The following is a 22,538-nucleotide window of genomic DNA, read 5'->3' on the forward strand; positions in this document are numbered from 1 at the left end:
CCAGCACTTCCATTGACTTACTATATGGTCTTGTGCAAGCCACTCAGTTTCTCTCCCATGACCTCCCTCCTGGGGTTGTTGTGAGGTTTAACTACAGCAGTGTTTGGAAAGCATGCTGGAGGTCCTGGGATGAGAAGCCCCAGAGGAGGGCAATTCAAATTGCTAGTTCCACCCTTGAACCAGAAAGCTGCATGGCTGAGCCCTTGGCAAGGATGAAAATGAGCAAAGCAACCCCATGCATTCATTGTTCCTGACCTTGCTTTTTACAAGGCCCTTCCGCTGCCTCCGAGCCTAGTGCTGTGCTGCACACACCAGGAAAGAAGAACTTTAAAGAAAGACATTTGAGTTACATCCAAGGTCTACATGCAGGCCAGTCCCTCCTTCCCTGCTGGGCAGTAGTAGAGTCAAAGCTGGAGTTTTCAGTGCTGGTGAGCTCCTGCTGAATCTATCATCTGCTTGGGAGATGGGGGTCTTCCGATTTACCTCCATGTGAGTGAGCAGGTGCCAGCACCGTGAATGGTTCTCATCCATAACAGCCACGCTCAGGACTGTGAGTCTCCTGAACCAACAGCAGAGGAGACTACTTAATAGGTTCTGCTGAGAGTTGCCTGCTCGGATGTTATTCCAGGTGCCTCCTACGGTACAGATAGACATGACCATGACACTTGCTGTACATGCATAGTCCAGCGTAGGAGAAGGGGAATGAGAGGCAGAGGTCCACTCCAGTCCCAATTCTGCCACTGCCTTGCTGTGTGATCTGGTGCAACAGCTCAGTGCCTCAGTTTCCCCATCCACTGACTAGGCATTCCTCCATCCCAGATGCAAAGCACTAGCATTATTGTACTCCTAGGCACCTTGTGCTGGGACTCAGGCATCCAGACGGGCTACAAGGAGGTGCGTGGGGAGAGGAGAACTGCCTGGTGATTGGACACAGACCAAGCCCTTACTTCACAGAGATGGAATGTTGCTGATGACTCACGCTGGAGAACACACAGCTGTTGGAGCCTGGTTTTGCACAGGCTTTAACAGGCAGCAAAACCTTCCTTGTTAGCAGGAGTTGGGAGCAAAGCCTCTGGAAATCAGCCCTGCTTGGGTGCACACCTCAGGCCAGGTAAAGGCCCCTGCTGGGCCACCCTGACCAGGAGTGGCATATTTAGCAGTGGCATGGCATCTCCCCAGAGCAAGCAGTAGCAAAACATGCATCAAGTGCACATCTCATGCAGCAATGCTTTCCTGCCTTCTGGGCTGGCCAGGTCATTCCAGGGAATTTTCTGAGGGCTCAGTTACAAGCAGCTGACATGCTCCGTAGGACCTGAGCAATCAGGTGGGATCTCAGCCAGATGGCCAGAGCTTGCTGAACAGGTGAGGAATTGATGTGGGAGGCAGGCCTGGGTTGAGGCAGGTTTTGGACGTAAGAGAGCTGGAGGGAGAGGATACAGCTGCCCAAGGGAAGAAGGGAAAGGTAAGAGGTTGCAACCTGACAAGGGCCAGCATCAGTAGCATCAGGCTTCTGCTAGGAAGAGCCCCTCCAGGTATGTCTACACTGCATACTAAGCCTTCTGCTCACACACAGGCTGTGGTGACTCAGGTCAGGAAGCTCCCAAGACCCAGCTCCTAGGACCCTGGTGAGGGGGTGGGTCCAAGTCCTGCCATGCCACGGTGAAGATGCAGCTCAAGCTGCAGATGTGAGCTGGAAGGTCTGCACAGCACAGTATGGCTGCTAACACAGCTGGGAGTCCGGAGCCTGTAATGAGAAGCCCAAGTTTACCCTGCAACCTGGATACTCAAGCAGGGATCTGGGATAATCCACAAGTCCAGGTCCCAGGGTCATTGTGCACGTACTGTGGTTCAGCGCAGGGTATAGGGCTACCTGGGGCTTTCTTTCCCTTTGGCCAAGTCACTGCCACATCCTGCTGCATGACCCCAGACATTGCGTGCTGTACACATCATCCAGCCCCGTGGAGCCACCCCAGTGCATCAGCTGCCACGTTCAGCCCCCCTCCCCCAGCTGCAGCATCGCACCTTGTCCCTGACAGCAGGCAGGAAGCAGGACCAGGCTGGGCTGGCCCCTGTGGGTGGGGAAGCCCTGCTGCAGGAGCCAGCCCCTGGGCAGCACTGAAGGAGACCAGCCCTGGGCAACTCGCCTGCTCCCATTCCCTCAACAGGGACCCTTTGTCATGGTGGAGGGCTGGCAGGCCCAACGCCAGCCAATGCTGCTGTCCCCCCCACCTCTGCAGGACAGTGTGGTGATGCTGCTTGGGCCAGGTCACACTGTGAGTTCATGGCAGAGGGAGAAGTGGTCCTGAAAATCATTTGTTAATGGCACTTGCCTGAAGTTACCCAGGCCTGTGGCCCTGTGTAACCCACACACCATCCCATGGAGGGGCACCTAGACCACAAACATGCAGAAAACATGAGTCTTGTCTCTGTCCGTGGCTACACTAGCCCCCGCATTTCAAAAGGGGATGCTAATGAGCCACTTCGGCAGATGCTAATGAGGCACTGCTATGAATATGCAGTGCCTCATTAGCATAATGTGCCACTTTTGAAATGCATGCCACTGGTGTAGACAGGGGCCTTTCGAAAGGATTCCCCAGATTTCAGAAGTCCCTTCTTCCTCAAACCAAATGGGAAAAAGGGACTTGCAAATGCTGGGGATCCTTTCGAAAGGCCCTTGTCTACACCGGTGGCATTTGTTTAGCAAGTGGCTACCATTATGCTAACGAGGTGCTGCATATTCACGACACTGCCTCATTAGCATCTGCTGAAATGGTTCATTAGCATCCCCCTTTCAAAAGGCAGGGGCTAGTGTAGCCACAGCCTCCAGCCCTAGCTGTGAGGTAGCCAGCTTTCAGCTCAAACTATAGCGGCACCTGTACTAAGCTTCAGAGGTCCCAGGATCCAGCCTGCCTGTGAGTAGTTACATGTGGACTTCTCAGGTCCGTGACTTGACCAAAACCATGTGTTGTTGAAGGGGGATTAGCTCAGGCTTTTGCTGCTGTGTGAATAGGTTTGTATAGAATGGACAGTTATGAAAATCTAGCTTGTTTAAGTACCTCAGGAGGAACTGAGCCCTTAAAAATGAAGTCCCCACATGTTCTGTCCAAATTCCAACTGGATCATTGGCATTTTACCTGGCTTCTGGCTATGCTACACAGTGGATTGATGCTGCTGTAATCGATCCACCTGCTGTTGCTTTATTGCACGTGCTTAGATGTGACAAATTGATCTCCGAGTAGTCTGCCCTCGATGCCAGGACTCCACCAAAATGAGAAGTGTAGACATTGTCCACGGGAGAGCAGCCCATGCTGAACGTGCAAAATGCCACAGTGTGCACGTCCACTTCAGCTATGTCATTTTCTTAGCTCAAGTAGATTTCTGGAGCCAAGTTGTGCAGACAAGTTTCTGGAAACTGGATTAAAGTTGTCATGTAGATTGTTGGACAACTGCCATGTTCCACCCCAGAGGTAGCACCTTTTCAGTGGTTGAGAGACTCAACCTCTATAAAAATAGTTAGAATGTTGACTAAGCAATTGCACGCAGAGCTGTTTGGAGGTCAGTAATGAAAATCACCATCTTTCCATGCCACTGGGAAAGTAATTATATCTCGTTTTTCAGTGAGATCTTGGAAACAGGCCTGAGAACTTGAAGTCCCAAGATATTAACCATTCTCCATTTACAGGCAGACGTACACATTTTTGATAGGTTTGTTAGATTTTTAATTCTTTTACAAGGATAAATGCTAATCAGCAGATCGCATTCATTTATAAAGTGCTGAGTTACATGACACTGATCTTTGGAGAAAGATCCCGTCCCAAGAAATAGAGCCCTGTTTTGAAAATCCTCATTTATGCCGTGTTTGAGTCTTCATTGCCTTATTACTTTGGGGCATAATTTAACTTCTGGAAAGAGGGTGTAAACTGAAACCAATTTGATTTACAAGGCAGTGGAGAATCAGACCCGTAAGTGACACTTATTCAAGCCTGTTGATTTCAAAACTACTATTCCAGGTAACAGTTGAAAAATTAAGCCCTTGATACCATCAGTTTAACAGAATATAAGTTTGAGCCAAAACTGAACTGCATATAACATTTTTTATACAAACAAAGGTGAACAGAAACATATTCCAGGGGTTCAGTAAAGTTTCTATGGAGCATTATTACCAAAAAAAAATTACATTTACAACCCAAACTTTGCAGCATCCTGCTAATGTAAGAGAACAGGTAGGCAAATCTCATTGTAAATCAAAGAGCAATTGACCAGGTAAATGACATGCTAATCAGAAGGATCCAGCGTGAGAAGTGCCTTCAGTATGTAAAATTCTCAGCCTAGGCTACACAACAGAGTTAGGTCAATGTAATAAGGCATCTTACGTCAACACGATCCTTCAAGCCTCTGCTCTAAAACAGGGCTCTTGCCAAAGTAAGTCACCTGCTACTTACTGCCACTTACTACCACCTCCATGAAAGACATAGCACTGAGTTAACATGGTTAAATTGAACCATTGTCCATGTGGATACTGTGGTGCTTACATCGACTGTTGCTGGCCTCCAGAAGCCGTCCCATAATGCCTGGCACCGACTGTCAAATCAGTGCAAGTGCTCCTGGTGAGGAAGCACACAGCTGACAGAGAAGTGCAGTAGCATGGACCTGTAAACCCAATTTAGTTGCTACTGTGAACATCAACATAACTACTTAGGCTGACTTAATTTTGTCATGCAGACTTGCCTCAGTTCTGACAGGAAGGGCTTATTAGAAGCAAGAGATGGAAATTTGTTTTCAAGCAGTTTTTACGTTCACCCAGGGTCTGTTGATGGCGGGGTCAGACAGTATGTTATTAGCTGAATATACAGCTGGGGGAATAGGGAAGAGCCAGATTCAGTCTCACTGAGCACCTTCAGCTTTTCTGTCATGGACAGCCTGAGATGGGCTAAGAGGCCAGTTGCCAGCAACTGGACATGTCAGACAAGGGGACTTCTCCAGAGTGTAGGTGCAATGCACCTCAGGGGTACATGAACACATTTAATCACTGATTTTGGACCACTGGATCATTACCTTCCCTGGCCAGGGCTGGACACTGATTGGGAGCGTGATGTGATCTGTGCTCTCTGGGGTGTGCACTGGATGGACACAATGGGCTCTGTGGACTTTACCTAGCAGGGCCATCAATGACTGAGAGCTCCCTTGACTTGCTCATGCAGAGTGTGGCATCTGTTCAGCCCAGAAGAGACAGCCCACCACGCTAGCCTGTTAAACCTCTCCTGCTGTCTGCCAGCCTAAGTCTTGCCTTGGTAGAATTTTGGGTCAGCCTCCTGGGGTGTCTTTGGGTAATAGAACACCCGGGCCTGGCATATGACAGCTGACGGGGGCTCATGGGGCTATCCCACTGCAATTCTTTTAGCCCTGCAGCCTGAGCCTGAGGCAGCTGGCATGGGCCAGCTGTAGGTGTTTTTACTGCAATGTAGACATGGCCTTCGAGCAGTGTTCCCTGTAAGCTGAGCACTTGGGCTGCTACTCAGGAGAGATTCAGGTGCCTTCCAGCTGATCAGCAGAATGCCCACAGCCGGCAGTGTGTGTTTCTAGTGGTGGAGCGCATCCACACATCCCTTGCTGCACATAACAAAATATATTCTGCTCATGAATGGAAACCATTAGTGGGAATACTGCCTTGGAGGAGTGATTAAAAAAGGGAAAATGTGAGGGGAAATACCAAGGTAGCTGCCCTCAAACCTGCCAGATAAAAAGCTGGCTAATTAGGGTCCTGATAGAGCCTCTCCAGGTTTTAATACTAACACAGAGGAGACAGCTGGGCTCAGGCCCCATGGCACTGGGTCCTCCAGGCAGGGAGTTCTCCATGCAGAGGTTCTCTGGAGCATTCCTTGCCTGGGAGCAAGTCAGGTTCTCTAACAAACCAGTTTTGTAGATGCAGCATTTTCTAGTGAAAAACATTGTGTGGGAATGAATAAATTTAGTGGAAGTCTGATGAGAAATTAACATAATGTTTTGCTTTGACTTTCAATATTTGAACCTACAAAAGTGGATTTCTGTTCTACCATAAACAGTGGTTCATTTTGTGGAAAATTCCCAGCTTGATTTGACTTTGTGACTCTGAACAAAACCAAATTTAGAAATCTTGGAATTTGGGATGAGAGAAAACGTTATGTTTCCACCAGCTCCAGCCTTTCCCTTAGAGGCCAGAGCAGAGAGAGCGAAAACGAAAGCTCAGACTGGGGAAAACTGCATGCCCAAGGTCAGGCATCAGATTAGCATCTGCTCTAAGGACAGAGCCAACCTCCCCTGAGGACCAGTCCAGTGCCTTCCCCCTGCTAGTGCTCACCCACAGATGATGTGATGCTGTTGGCTTTTTTTCAAACACCTTTCATGAAACAATCACCTCATGTCTGACCCGTCAGCCCTCATCCCCAAAGGAACCCTGCACTGAACTTTCAGCTGGGAGTTTAAATTCAGAAGTTTGCTAGACACTAAAAATCACGGACTGACCAGAGACACCAGATTTATGGCTTATTACAATGATCTATAACGCACGAACTACTGCCCCTCCACCTCAGCTGCCACTACATATGCCTTTCCCCTCTAGGACTGGAGGAGTATTAATGGGCTGGTTCAGGGTGAATGGTCTCTTGATAGCCGTGTCTACACATGCACGCTACTTCGAAGTAGCGGCACTAACTTCGAAATAGCGCCTGTCACGGCTACACGTGTTGGTCGCTATTTCGATGTTAACATCGACGTTAGGTGGCGAGACATCGAAGCTGCTAACCCCATGAGCGGATGGGAATACCGCCCTACTTCGAAGTTGAACGTCGAAGTAGGGCACGTGTAGCCGATCCGCGTCCCGCAACATCGAAATAGCGGGGTCCGCCATGGTGGCCATCAGCTGAGGGGTTGAGAGACGCTCTCTCTCCAGCCCCTGCGGGGCTCTATGGTCACCGTGTGCAGCAGCCCTTAGCCCAGGGCTTCTGGCTGCTGCTGCTGCAGCTGGGGATCCATGCTGCATGCACAGGGTCTGCAACCAGTTGTTGGCTCTGTGGACCTTGTGTTGTTTAGTGCAACTGTGTCTGGGAGGGGCCCTTTAAGGGAGCAGCTTGCTGTTGAGTCCGCCCTGTGACCCTGTCTGCAGCTGTGCCTGGCACCCTTATTTCGATGTGTGCTACTTTGGCATGTAGACATTCCCTCGCAGCGCCTATTTCGATGTGGTGCTGCGCAACGTCGATGTTGAACGTCGACGTTGCCAGCCCTGGAGGACGTGTAGACGTTATTCATCGAAATAGCCTATTTCGATGTTGCTACATCGAAATAAGCTACTTCAATGTAGGCTTCATGTGTAGACGTAGCTGATATGTGTTAGCCACTCAGAACAGATTCTTTAGCCTATCTTATAATTACTGTGACTCTGAGTAAATTTCCCGGCCCTGAAGATGAGCTCTGGGCTCCTCGAAAGCTTGTCTCTCACCACGAGAAGTTGGTTCAATGCAACATATTCCCTCACCTACCTTGACCCTCATTAGTGTCAGATAATGGAGTCCTAACCTTCAGCTGGCTCACAGCTCAGGCCAGTGGCTTAGGCTGGTTATATAATGTTCTCTTCATTAGTGACTGGCTGTGCTGAAGTCACTCACCCATTAAGACGAGGAGGTTTCCTGAGGTTGTGTAATATAAATTAGAAATCTCCAAAAGGAAAACAGCAGCTCACAGAGGGACAGCAATTGCAGAGACCCTTGACGGACAGCGGGTTCGCTGATGGCAGATGGCAGAGTAATTACTGCTGCAGAGTCACAGAGGGGAGAAGAGGGAATATAAAGAGGGAGGAGGAGAAGGGTTACTAACAACTCAGCCAGAGCCTTCCACCACCGAACATGCTCCCATCCCCCTACCAACCAGAAGGGCCTGTCCTGAGAGGTGCTGGCACATGCTGGTGACTAACAGAAAGCCCAGCTCTGAACTGCATGAACGCTGATTGGCCTGAGTATGTTCAAGCTTCAGGAAACATCCAGGTCCCTGAGTATGCTGAGAGCCTTTACTTCCATGAAACTAGCCAGCCACATCATAGAATCATAGACCCCGGGGCTGGATGTGTCCTCAGAAGGTCCTGGAATCCAGCCTCCTGCCTAAAGCAGGATCAACCCTAACTAAATCATCCCAGCCAGGACTTTCTCAAGCCAGGGTTTAAAAACCTCTAGGGATGGAAATTCCACCACCTCTGTCGGTAACTCATTCCAGTGCTTCACCCCCTTCTGGTGAAATAGTTTTTCCCAATATCCAACCTTGGCCTCCCCCACTATAACTTGAGACCATTGATCCTTATTCTGCCATCTGTCAGTACTGAGAACAGCCTCCCTCCCTCCTCTTTAGAACCCCCCCTTCAGGAAGCTGAAGGCTGCTATAAAATTCTCCCTCCTCTTCTTCAGACTAAACAAACCCAAATCCCTCAGCCTCTCCTCACGAGTCATGTGCTCCAGCCCCCTCATCATGTTTGTTGCCCTCCACTGGATCCTCTCCAATACATCCACATCCTTTCTGTACTGGGAAGTGGGTGGTGGGGGGAGGGTTCAGAAGAGAACACAATTTTTCAAACATGGCCTGACCAATGCCGAACAGAGGGGAGTAATAACTTCTCTAGATCTGCTGGAACTGCTCCTGTTAATGCACCCCAATATGCCATTAGCCTTCTCGGCAACAAGGGCACACTGTTGACTCATATCCAACTTCTCATCCACTGTAATTCCCAGGTCCTTTTCTGCCAAACTGCTGATTAGCCAGTAGCCTCCAGGCTGTAACAGTGCTTGGGATTCTTCCAGCCCAAGTGCAGGACTCGGAACTTATCCTTGTTGAACTTCATCAGTTTAGTTTTGGCTTAGTCCTAAATCCTCCAATTTTTCTCGATCCCTGTGGACCCTAACCCTACCCTCCAACATATCTACCTCTCCCCATTGCTTAGTGTCATCTGCTAACTTGCTGAGAGTGCAATCTATCCCCTCAACCCATTCCACTTGAAACCAACTGCCAACCAGACATCGAGCCATTGATTGCTACCTGTTGGGCCCAACCATCTAGGCAGCTTTCTATCCACTTTACAGACCATGTATCCGATCCATACTTCCTCAACTTGCTGACAAGAATTATGTAGGAGACCATATCAAAAGTTTTGCTAAAGTCAAAGTATATCACATCCACTGACTTCTCCATGTCCACAGAGCCAGTTACCTCATCATAGAAGACAATCAGATTGGCCAGGAGTAACTTGCCCTTGGTGAATCCATGTTGACTATTTCTGATCACTTTCTTCCCTTGGAAATGCTTCAGAGTGGATTCCTTGAGGATCCTCCATGATTTTTCCAGTAACTGAGGTGAGACTGGTAGGTCTGTTGTTCTCTGGATTGTCCTTCTTTTCTTTTTTAAAGAAGGGCACTATATTTGCCTTTTTCCTGTCATCTAGGACCTCTCCCAACCTCCATAAGTTTTCAAAGATTATGGCCAAAGGCTTTGCAATGCAATCTGCCAGCTCCATGGATTTGTGTATGCCCAGCTTTTCTAAATAGCTCTTAACCTGCTCTTTCCCCACCAAGGGCTGCCCACCTCCTTCCCATACTGCATTGCCTAGTGCCTTAATCTGGGAGCTGACCTTGTCTGTGAAGACAGAGACCAAAAAAGCACTGTGTATTTCAGCTTTTACCACATCATCTGTCATTAGGCTACCTCCCTCATTCAGCAAGGGTCTCATGCCTTCCCTGATCACCATCGAGTTGCCAACATGCCTGTAGAAATCTTTCTTGTTACCCTTCACATCTCTTGCTAGCTGCCGTTCCAGTTGTGCTTTCACTATTCTGATTACGCCCCTGCATTCTCAAGCAATGTTCTTACTAGTCATCTGTCCAAGTTGTCACTTCTTATAAGTTTCCCTTTTGTGTTTAAGCTTGCATAGGATTTCACTGCTAAGCCAAGCTAGTCTCCTACCATACTTCCTTTTCTTACTGTGCATCAGGATGGTATGTTCCTCTGTCTTCAATAAGGCTTCTTTAAAATACCACCAGTTCTCCTGGACTCCATTTTTTTTCATGTTAGCATCCTTGGGGATCCTGCCCACCAGTTCTGTGATCTGAAATCCAGGGTGTGTATTTGGCTGCTCACCTTTCTTCCTTTTGTCAGGATCCTGAAATCCACCATCTCATGATTGCTGCAGTCCAGGGTGACACCCACATCTCTTTCTCCTACTAATTCCTCCCTTTTTGTGAGCAACAGGTTAAGCTGTACATGGCCCCTGGTCAGTTCCTTCAGCACTTGTACCAGGAAGTTATATCCAGCATTCTCTAAAAATTTCCTGGATTGTCTGAGTGCTCCTGTATTCATCTCTCAATATATATTAGGGTGATTAAAGTTCCTCCTGAGACCCAGGGCCTGTGATCTAGACGCTTCTCTCCGTTGTCTGAAGAAATCCTCATCTACCTGATCTGGTGGGCTATCACAGACACCAACCACAATGTCACCTCTGTTGCTTCTGCCTCTAACCTTAATCCAAAGACTCTCATCTGGCTTTTCTCGCTCCATATACTGGAGCTCTGAGCAGTCATATTGCACTCTTACACACAGTGCAACTCCTCCACCTCTTCACCCCCCACTTGTTTTTCCTGAACAGTTTATACCCTTCCATGACAGTGCTCCAGTTATGTGACTCATCCCACCAAGTCTCTGTTATCAAATCAAACCGTAGTTCTTTGACGGTGCCAGGGCCTCTAATTCTTCCTGCTTGTTTCACAGGCTTCTTGCGTTGATGGAGAGACACCTTAAATAACTAGTTGATTGTCCTATGTTCTCCAGATGAACCAGGGGTTCTCTTCTGTTGCACCTTCCCCCTTGTGTTTTTTCCCAGTATCCCTCTTTCCTGCTTACCTCAGGACTTAGGTCACTGTTCCTGGTGAACTTAGTTTAGAGCACTCCTCAGTAGGTTTGCAAGCCTGTCTGTGCAGATGCTCCTTCTTCTCTCGGTTAGGTGGGTCCCATCTCTTTCTGACAATCCTTGTGACCAGAACAGCATTCCATGGTGGAAGAACCCAAAGCCCTCTCTCCAACACCACCGGCACAACCACGCAGTTACTTCCTAAATTCAGTGATCCCTACCTGAACTTTTTCCTTCAACAGGTAAGATGGAGAAGAACACAACTTGCACCCCAAATGCCTTGATCCTTCTTCTCGGTGCTAGATAATCTACAGTCTCCTTCTCCAGGTTATTCTTGGCCATATAGTTAGTTACTATATGGAGACATAGGAAGGGGTAGTAATCTGAAGGCTTGATCAGTTTTGGAAGACTCTTGGTCACGATCTGAACTGTAGATCCAGGTAAGCAGCACACTTCTTGTGATTCCCAGCCATAAATTACTCCATCCCTCTTAATAGGGTGTCCTCGATCACCACTACCAGCCTCTTCTTCTTGGGAGTGGTGCCCACTGAAGTTGGAAGGGGAGAAGAGAAAGAGAAAAAAGAAGAAAACAAAAAGCAAGAAAAACCACCAAACACTGTGGGGCTCCCCTCAAGGTGAACTAGCAGGCAAAGTCTGCTGTTGGCTGCTGCCCTGTTCGCTTGCTCTTAACAACTCATGTTCTCTCATTTGCATAGCCTGATCCCCTTCCAGTCATGTGGGATCTAACTTTTCGCTACTGAGCAAAGATCTTGAAGGATTGGACCCATCTGTGGGCAGCTGATTTTGCACAACAAGAGGAAGGATGTGGGCTGGAGATTTTGTGGGCTCTACAGGGTGTCCTGAGTCACACTGGGCAAGAATGTTCACTGTTGTTTAATGAACATGTTTCAAACTTTGATGAGTCCGTTTTATGAACCTAGAATTTCTGTACTTTTTTAAAAAAAATTTAAGTCTTGAAAAAGCAACTGAAAGTTATCTTTAGTTCTCTGCAAGCATGAGCTGGAGACAGGTACATCCTAAGTAATGTGGCAAGATTCCCAAGCCTGAAGGAGAGCTCTGGACAGCTCAAATGTTTGTCTCTGTCACCACCAGAAGTTGGTCCAGTCAGACATGACCTCACCCATCTTCTTTCCCACCTAGAGGTAGGCATAGTGCAAATTAACAAGATCCAAGCTTCCTTCCACACTGCCAACAACTCACCCTACCACTCCTCCTCTGCCACAGAGAGGGGCTTGTAAAAGTCAGAGCCAGAGGCCAGACTGTGCAGAGGGCTCTTGAAAAGAGGCTCCAGAATTCTGTGATCTGAACTCACATTGAATGGAGGGGGGATTAAAGCAAAGCAGGAAGATGTTTATGACATTAAATCTAGGGGTGGTCCAAAAAGAAATAGAAAAAGAAAGGTATCTTCTACACAAAAAGTTGGTGAACAAAATTAACATTTTATTGCTTGCTGAAATATTTCACAGAATGACTTTTTGTTAAAGGAGAAAGTTCGTGTCTGTTTGAACTGAAAAGGTTGGTTTCATTGTGGTTCTTCCCCCCTCAGAAATGGAATTATAAACATTTGATCTGAAGTGATGTGTTTTCATTTTCATGTGTTTGGCACAGGAGAAGGGAAATTGATGATTTTTTTCCTTTAAAGACCAGTCGAACCCAGTCTATTCATGTATGTTTATTTTCATAAGGCCTACAAGCCAACCTTGTGCTAGGTGCTCCACGGCATAGTAGAGGGTCTCTGCCCCAAAGAACTTACAGTATAAATAAATGTAGCTGCTGGACAGATACTCCCCACTTACCGGGAGTTTTGGGGGCAAGGGAAAAAGAACCCAGCGGTCCTGGGATGCATTTCTAGCTCTCCCACTCACTCTTCACTAGCCCACGGCAAGACACCTTACTTCATCCAGCTAGATTCTGATTTTTACCATTGCTGGTGCAGAACTACGGTGGCTCCATTAGTCAAAGTCAGGGGATGTTGACGGATGAGAGAGTTCTGGATTAGAGAGGTTCAACCTGTACCACCAAATGAAGGGGCCACTGTTCTAGACTGGCTGAGGGCTCTTGTCTGCAGGACATGTTGGCCTGGAGCAGACAGACCCCGCCTGCAGCAGGAATGCATTCTCACTAGCAGAGGAGTGGCCAAAGCTCCTGAAGGGCGGGACCGGTGCCCAAACAGGCAGAGTCCCACTCCCATGCTGGGCCCTCCTGCTGAGGCCCCGCCCCTGCTCATTCTCTTCTCCCTTGAGCCTCCGCCCTCTGCTCACCCCGTGTCCCCATTCACTCACTCTTACATCTGGCAAAATGTCATGAGGCCATGGCCTCTGGCCCACCCTGAGGTAGTGGGCTGAGGCGGTGAAGCTGGAGGAAGCTCTTTCTACACAGCAGGCTGCTGCTTTCTCAGGAGCAAGAGTAAATTAAATGTCTGCTGGCAGCAGTGATACAGCCACACGGCCCCTCCAGCCAGCACCAAGCATTTCTGTAGTGCCAGAGAGCAGCCAGCCCAGTGGCCTGCCTGCCCTGCACTGGGGTTACTGTGACTGAACAGGTGCCACTCACTCCTGTTGGAATTGCTCTTCCTTCTAGCCCACACAGGCCTGCTGCTCCCCCTGCCTCGCACAAGCACACTGAGTACTATGCAGCACAGGCAGCAACAGAACACATTGGCAACATATTCTCCTGCCACAATGCCACAGACCTGACCCACAGAGGGGAGTCCAGGCACCATGACAAGTTCAGTCCTTAAAGTCAGTTTGGGCTAGTTCGCACAGTGCTGGCCCAGGGCTCAGGAGCCCTGAGTTTTATTTCTAACCTAATGACCTGCTGAGTGACTTCACCGCCACTCTGTGCCTCAGTTTTCCTATCTGTGAAGTGGGAGTAACTTTGACCGGCTTTGAGAAGTACTTTGAGGCCAATTGATGAAAAGAGCTGCTATTGGCCTGTCTGCCAAGACAGCCAACAGGAACAAGTTAGAGCCTTCAGTAATGGGGATTTTTGCCACAGACGCCTGTCTTGCCCGAAAAAGAGCTGGAACCAGTGGGCACAAACATCAGCTTGAAATGGCTTGCACTCACTACCAATGCAGGCTAGACTGGCGCAGGGGTTCCCGAGGTGAAGGGCTCCACATCTCCTCACCTGTCCTGCCCAGCATCCCAGTGCTTACTATTAGTTTGTGACATTGGTGAGATTAAGTCAAGGAACAGCCTTGTACACAAAGCAATTTCCATCCTAGAATGTGTTGATTGTTAGACATCTGAGTTACAGAGGCAGATAGTGATCTGCCCTGGTTTTCAGACAGAGGAACAAAGATGCAGGTAAGTTAAGTAACTAGTCTGGGGTATATTGTAAACAGTGGGGTTTCCATTCCTGCCTGCAAACTAAGGGGTTTTCTAGGGAAGCCTTTGAGCTGACATTGGAGCAGTTCTGCAGCCAACTGGCTGTGAGTAATGTGGGTTGAGCTGTGCTTCAATTTTTTAGGGAGCAGCCTGCTTTGTTGTTCTCTGTTTTTGGGTTCTCATGTATTAGCATTTTGAATGCTAAGAAATGGGGTTATACTGCAAGCTTCCAGCAAGAGCATGTATCTATGGCCTTATGTATATTCCAGGAGCATAACTTTGCCAAAGTTGGCGTCAAGCTGGGAACCTGTCACAGGGTCCATTCACCACTAGGTAACCTCCTCCTGGCAGCTCTGGGGATGAGCTCCTTCCAGCACTGACACCCCTTCTCTGTTACTTGTACAGGGGCACTTGCTTTTGCTCTCTTTGCATGCTCCAGGGTGCTCTCTGCAGCATAGCATCTGGCCAAGTCACAGTGCGATTTTCCCCTTTCAGGGTTAGCAAAGTCTCTTCTTCTGAAACGGCAATCTTCTCCCTCATTGGCCAGTGGCAGATATGGGAACCTAGACCTGCTCTCCACTCCAGGTTCCAGTCCACGGACTCTTGGTTTAGCATGAGACATCTCTGCCTCCTAGACCCTATTGCTCTTTCCCTGGACTTCTCTTCCTATAGCTTCTAGTTTCTTTCTCTGAGTTCACCAGCCCAACCAATCTCCTCCCAGAGAATAACAGTTAGGGAGCTACTGAGGGAGGGGCAATGCAGTGAGCAGAGGCGGGGTCTCAGGGCAGGGGCAGGGCCTCAGGAATGGGACTAGGCCAGGACATTCAGTTTTGTGTTAGTAGAAAGTTGGCAACCCCATACTTCCCTGACCACTGTCGGGTTACCAGATTTTTCTGGTTGCAAAAAAACCAGGATGCGGGTATGAAGTAATAGGAGCCTTCATATAAAAACAGCCCCAGATATCAGGACTGTCCCTGTAAAATCAGGACATCTGGTCAGCTTCATCCACCCACAAAAAGTTTTTCCCATGCTACGTTTCTTTTAGCTTTAGAAATACCAGACCAATGAAATGTAGCCTCCGCTTGGAGCTGCACACCAATAGTGCTGTCCTCCACTCTGCTTACGTGCCCCAGCGCTCGGAGGGAGAAGCACACGGCGGTGGCTCCAGGGAGTCCCAGGCATTGGGTTAGAGCGGGGGGGAGGGGCTTTGGGGGAGGGATGGGTGATTGAGTTAGAGTGGGGGATCTGGGAGTGCCTGGCTCTGGGGGAGGGGGAGGGGAAGGGCATTGAGCACATATTATATATTTATCTATGATAGATAGATAGATAGAACACATGACTTTTTGCACTCTATCCTCAGCTATTTTGGCTTTTAGTCTCTAACTGGTTGGCACCCCTGTGCGACACGTGTCATGACACTTCCCTGGGCTTGCTGGAGAACTCTTTGGAGGTCTGGAAGATGTGGCCTGTGAGTGTTTTCATGCACTAACTGGAGAACCAGTGACTTTTCAACAATGAGCTTTTTCCCCCAAGAGTCACTTAGTGTCTTCAAGAACCACCCCCCACCAAGCCAGAGTAAAACTTTTGGAATATGAAAGTGCTTCCCCTCGCCACCAGGACAGTTTCTCTGGCATCTCCAGATGTTCAACCAGTCGCCCACTAAGAACAGGGCAGACAAGACCTGACTGTGTAAGGAACAAAACCCGAACATAAAAACCCAGGTTTGGCAAGGGAGGAGGGAGAAACTTTTCAGGGTTTCTTTTGAACCCCAGCAAGCCAGGAAAGGCGGCCGAAGAGTACCAGGCATCCTTTGCAGACTGTGATGACATCGGAACATGTGGCTAATGCACTCGCAGTGCCCTCTCCAGGAAGACTCTCCTTCCCACCTACCCCGCACTCCACGGGGGCTGGAGCATTCCTGCGAGCATGCTGAGGATTCCATGCGAACGGGCATGGTGGCTCCACACAGAGCCGGCGCTGGCACTGGGGAGCATTCCTCAGGGAGCTGTCATTGCTCCGAAGGTGAGGGGAAAGGAGGCGGGGAGCATTTGCCTAAAGAGGGGGTGTGTGCAGAAGTGATCCACAGAGCCAGGGGAGGGGGAAGTGGGACACAGGGAACGTTCTGTTCATTTCTCAGCCTGCCTCTGGCACAAGCCATGGTGGAGCCGCTGTTGGATGGAAACCTGCCAGTGGCCTCTGCTGGAAGCCTGTTAGCATTTTTCCATGATGCAGGCAGGCTGGGGGGAGAGATCCAGTACCAAGCTGAGTCAAGGGTTGTGTTTGTCTTCCAAGCCTCTGTAAGTGGCTGAGGAAGGCAGGCAGTGACAAGGGAGCCGGCAGGCTGGAAGGCTGAGACACAGGCCCTTAAAGGAGCAGCTCCATGGCTGGGTACAGCCGCCCGTCCTCAAGGCTCACGCTCCTGCTGTGCTCCCGTTAGGCAAGTGGGAGCAGAGAGTCAGGAACAGCTCCCAGACCACTGTGCTGAGTTGCTGGACTCCGGCCCAAGCCTGCCTCACACGTGGGCGAATAGCACAGGGCCCTTCTGCTAGCTCAGGTCAGCAATGGCAGCCCAAAGCCTGGGCCTTGGAGGGGCCACAAGAAGGAACAGAAAAGAGCCATGGGGAGGAGAGACGCCAAGAGGCCAGGCTTTGTTCATGGCGCCTGCTCAGGGTCCAGGCCCATTCAGGGCCATGACCCCCCACTTCTCTTCTCCTCTCCCATTCTGCCCCAATGGCACTGAAATGTCCTCTGCCTGGATGCCCCTTCCCCAGGCCTTCTCCATCACCCAGGGACTCTGCCTCAGCCTTTGTCTCACAGCCCATCTGCACACAACCTAGTGAGAGCCCCCCATTGCTCAGGGACAGGGTCCAACTCAGAATGGGGCCTGTTAGGTCCGTGGTTCCCAGCCTCACTGAACCGATCAAGTGCTGGCCAGGCTGTTGTGGTCTGAGGGGCTGCAGCATGGCTGATAGCTCCCCACTGGGTCATCTCAACACTTGGAAAACAAAGAGACAAATGCAGCTGGCCGCAGAAACCCAATTCACTGAACATGAGCAAAAGGCTCTGTCTCCCCCTCCAGGTATGGCCATGTGGCGGGGCAGGGGCAGGGGTGGGGAAGGTTTCTGCTAAATAAAGGAGGAACGTTCGGCTCCAGCTGCAGAACTGGAGGGTGCATTCTCCTCCCACCCAGCCAGCTTCAGGGATTTGGTGTTTTCTTAAAGCCCCAGTGCCTGGACTCAAGTGACCACAAGAGAATCTCAGCTTCCATTTAAACACACAAACACACAAAGTGCAGCTCTAGCTCTTGTGGCTGCAGAGAGATGTCTGAAGGTGTGACCCAAGTTGCCACTGCTGGGCCCAAAACTGGAAGGCAAATAAAAAAACCACCCCCTCTGGCATGGTCAGACTCGTGATTTTTGACTGGCCAGGCTTCAGTCCTCACCCCTCTGCTAGTCCATTAGTGGGCCCCATATACGTGGGATGGGGAGAAGAGAAGAGCTTTCCACTGTGCCACTTAGCCATTCAAAGTCCTCTGCTTCTGTGCCTGCACAGGCAGCCACTTGGATGTTGCTCCCATTGCCATGATTTGGGCTAACATACCAGTTTATTTGCTGTTAATACAGGCAATGGCTTTTCATGGGATATTCACACACACACACACCCAACTCACCCTGAGACACTGAGATGATGTATTTTGGTCCCAGTAGAGGCAGATGTAACATCTTCATTGCACACTCTTGCAAATAGTCAAGATGGCCAGATTAACAGCAGGCATGGTGCAGAAAAATCACACAATCTGTTTTAAGTAGTTGCCGTATTGAATGTTTGCACACCGCTTGAATTCCAGCTTCCTCCCCTTTGTTTACCAGGAAAGCACCCAGCCTGAAAATCTATGCAGCATACAGTTGAACCTAGTGGATGCATAATTTGCTGCAAGTAAAACAAAACAGCAGAAAAGTAGCACTTTAAAGACTAAAAATGATTTATTCAATGATAAGCCTTCATGGGACATATGAAGTGGGTCTGTCTCATGAAAGCTCATCACTAAATACATCATTTTGTTAGTCTTTAAAGTGCTACATTTCTGCTGTTTTGTTTTGTTGGAGCACAGACTAACATGGCCACCTCTCTGTTACTGCAAGTAAACATTTTACAGCCAGATTTGTGTTCCATATGTGTATCCTCTAGCCAGTTTCACCCAGTCAGCAGGTGAACACTCACATCCTGGGCTGGAGGGGTGAGTCTTGTTTTGTTCTAGAGAGACATCTTGTCACATTGTCTGGAACGGCACCAGCCGAGTGGCTACCTCAGTGCAGGCAAACAGCCCAAATAGTGGCATCTTCTCCAACAATATTTCACCAAACCGCTAACAAGTATAAATTCTTGGCTCCCTCACAGTCTAACCAGGAAGTCAAACTATCCCTTTAGATTCTCCAGTATATGTCATCACCCAGACACACTGGATCTAGCAGTAAATGGTCTCTCATAAAAAAATCACACCATATTCAGTTTGTTTCCGGGCTCAACTGTCCCGTCACCAGCACAGAATCAGCTGCTACTCTAGCCCCCTACACCCTAATACCAATACCTGGAGCTGATACCGTAACAAACTATGTAAAGCCTTAGGCCAGGTTTACCCTAGACATTAAAGTCAATTGCAGATACACAATTCTAGCTGTGGCACCTGCAGAGCTCGACTTGACTTATCTACACTCCACTTATCTGGCCGACCTCACAGAGGGAGGTTGATGGCAGAAACTCTCCTCTCAACCTCTTTTACTCCTCATCCAGGGGTCGACTGATGACCCCAGGTAGTTCAATTTCCCACTTCCCTACTAGGCGTGCAAAATCGATTCCTGGAAGAGCAACGCTGACTGAGTCAATCTTCCGTGTAGTGAAGACATACGCTTATTAACTAGGAAAAGGAAAGAAAAGTTATTTCCTGGTTAAAGCAAACAAACAGACACACAAACTAAAACCCAGCTAAATCCTAAGATGGACAGAGTTCAGTGATCTGGCTATTCAAAGTGTCTTTCAGGGCAGACCCAGGAGGCAGCCCCTGGAGATCTCTGGCTTCAGAGTCTCTGGCCCTTCAAAGTTCAAACAGCCAAAAAGCAGCAGTTTTTTCTTGCCAGAAAGTTTTATTCCCTCCTTCCAGATTTCAAAGATGATGGGGGTATGCATAGGGTGGAGTTATAAACAAACTCTTCCGTCGTCTGGTGTTCCCCAGTGATTTGTCTGGTGTCTAGGGGCTCTCTTTTGTCTGGTGGGAGATAATATCTCTGGTGGGAAACTAATATTTCTGACTTGGGAATGTGTCTGTCCTGACTGTGGGGGTTCTTTGATTTCAGACCAAACACTTAAATTACCTATAACAGTGAGATTAAAGCAGGCTGCACCATACAAGCATTTCCTAGAGTCTACCCTGGGGTGGGCAATAATTTTCACAGAGGGGTCACTCCATGAATTTTGGTACTGGCCGTGGGCTGGCTTTGGGCCCTCTGGAAGGGGAGGGACCTTGAGCAGAAAGGGTGGGGCTGTGGGGTTACCGAGAGAGACAAAGAGAGTGTGTGAGTGTGAAAGAGAAACACTTTTATGTGTGAAAGACAGATTTTGTGACAGAGATTGAATGTGTGCTGCAGTGTGTATGTGAGAGTGCCTGTGTGTGTGCGTGGCACAGGCTGGGTTTGTGTGACAGTGACACAGAATGATGGTGACATGAAGTGTGTGCAGTATTGGAGGGGTAGCCGTGTTAGTCTGGATCTCTAACAGCAACAAAGGGTCCTGTGGCACCTTATAGACTAACAGAAAAGTTTTGAGCATGAGCTCTCGTGAGCACAGACTCACTTCATCAGATGCAGTGTGTGCAGTGGCTGCTGCTGGGTAAGTTTCTGAGAGAAGCCACCTCTGTCTCTTTAAGGGAACTCTGTCCTGCTCTGTTACCCCTCCTCTGCTCTGCACTCCTGAGTGTGTCACTGACCATCCACTTTTCAGCTCTGCCCTGTGCCTCCCTCTCCCCGATCCCTGCTCTGCAGAGATAGGGCGCAGGGGTGGGGGAACCCCTGACTTCCACACTACCCTCTCCACCCACCCCTCTGCACAGCTAGCAGGAGAATCCTAGGAGCAGCTTTGCTGCAGCCAGAACAAGGTAAGGAAGGGGCAGCTGAACTCATGCTGCTGGCTGTAAGTATGCACGCTCTGCTCATCATCTGCTGGGTGGGCTGGAGAGAACAGCTTGCCAGGCTGGATCTGACCACTGGGGCTGATTTTGCCCACCCCGGTCTAAACACTAACCACATTCCAATAAGGAGGTGGTGTACTGATGAGAGTACCTATTTTGAGCAGAACTAACACACGGGTGACCCGCTGTGGTCTACAGCTAGGAGCCTGTCCCTTCTCAACTCATGCCTGCAGCCTGGGCAAGGACTGTAGTCTGGCCTGCCAGTCTCACACACCTGACTTGCAACAAGAAACTGCAGCAAATATACTTAAAGGAGCTTGGGGAAGCCCTCGACAGCCAGAGTTAGAAACTCAAAGAGTAAAAATCAGCTGTGTTTGTCGGCTGAGAAGGAAGCGGGGAAGGTCTCTGGTGGATCTACAGGCCCTGGATGGAATGAACTCCAAGGCTGGAGAGCAATTGCTAGCATGGTGCAGACAGGGCTAATGAAAAGGAATGAGCAGAACCTAAGCTAATGTCAGGCCACCATCAGGAAAAGCCATCCTGACATCTTGCACTGCCCCCGGCCTCCAAAGGACCACTGCGGAAACATCGGCCCTGAAGCCATTAAACTCAGCTGCACCAAACACCGCAGTGCATGCCCCTGCTCCTGCTAATGTCTCTGAAGCGACTCCAGGGAGATGAGCAGAGAGGAGGCGAAACTGGAGGCCCTTCTCTCACAGGCATTTAGTTCCACAAGGAACGATTCAGCCCACTTCCACATGCTTATGTTACCCTCTGGCTGCTCCCCCTTCATCAGTGCTATCATCTTCTGCTCAGAGACTGCTCCCACACTGCTGCAGATGTCCCCAGGCAGAGATGACTATGCCGCCATTGTTTATCCCCACAGCCTGACTTGATTATCTGGGGCTCCCCCACCAAAAGAAAGGAATTGTTGATCGCCAAGACTGCCTTGTCTGTTACACACTGCTCTCATTGTCTGCTGTTCTGGCCAGCCAGCAAGTTGTGGGCACAATCCACTATGTCTCATTAAGAAGATGGAATTTTTGAATAACCACATACACATTAACAAAAATGCAGTTCTCTCCCTGCCTCACTACGGCTCTGTAATGAAAGGGACAGGCTGGAGCCTGCCCAGGTAAAACTGCCAGTGGGCTGGGACTCCAAGGAATGGACATCAGCCTGTGGTAGGGCCTGAGCATCTGCCAGCCCTGTCAGCAATGGGCCAGAGTCAGCCTTCCTCATAGGGTTGAGATTTGCAGGGATCAGGCTTTTGATTTCCCTTTGTGAGCTTTCCTCTGGCAACAGCCTCAGTTAAGGCAAGACAATGTGAGCAAGGTAGATACAGTTTGGCCCTCTCTTGTGTTTCAACCTTGGCCATTGGCAGACCTCTCAGAGCGTATTAGCATGACTTACATCTACTACTGCCCGGTTCATTCTCATGCTCCAATGATCATCTGACTATCGTTCTCCCCGGTTGCTGCAAATATGATGGTCATGTAATCACAGAGACTGTCTGAGATAAGCAGATGATTAATGAGCCAGTGAAGGCCAGTAACATGGCAACAAGACTGTAAATTACTCCCCCAGCCAATGAAGCAGCCCCCTGTTACACTCAGGCACTAGAAGTTTGTTTCCAAAAGGTTCAAGTTCAATGTGTATTTGAAAAACCAGACACAGCAGATTTTACAAACAGAACTAATTAAAACTGATGAGTGTGATGGATGAATCCACACTAGGTCTTTTGCATACTTACCCTTGCCCCTGCCTATACACCTCGCCTCCCATTTAGCACTGTAGAAAGGACAGAGTAGGGCCTGCTCAACACCATCCATGTTGGGACTGATGCAAGAAGCAGCACGAACTCTTACATCTGTTTCAATCTGGCTTATTCACTTCAGCCTAATTAGGAAGAGAAATAAGCTGGAGCAGACTGCTCTTAGGTGAACTAAGAGAATCCACACAGGAGCTCACATCAGCTTAACTAAACCAGTGTATGTGAGGGGTATGTGAAGGCCTCAGAGGTTTCTTTTAGGGTGAGATAATTCCACAGCTTTATGGCTCCACCAACCTCAGGTGTCTGCACTAGCTTTGC

Source organism: Carettochelys insculpta, chromosome 24 (assembly GCF_033958435.1).
Source record: "Carettochelys insculpta isolate YL-2023 chromosome 24, ASM3395843v1, whole genome shotgun sequence".
NCBI classification, from domain to species: Eukaryota; Metazoa; Chordata; order Testudines; family Carettochelyidae; genus Carettochelys; species Carettochelys insculpta.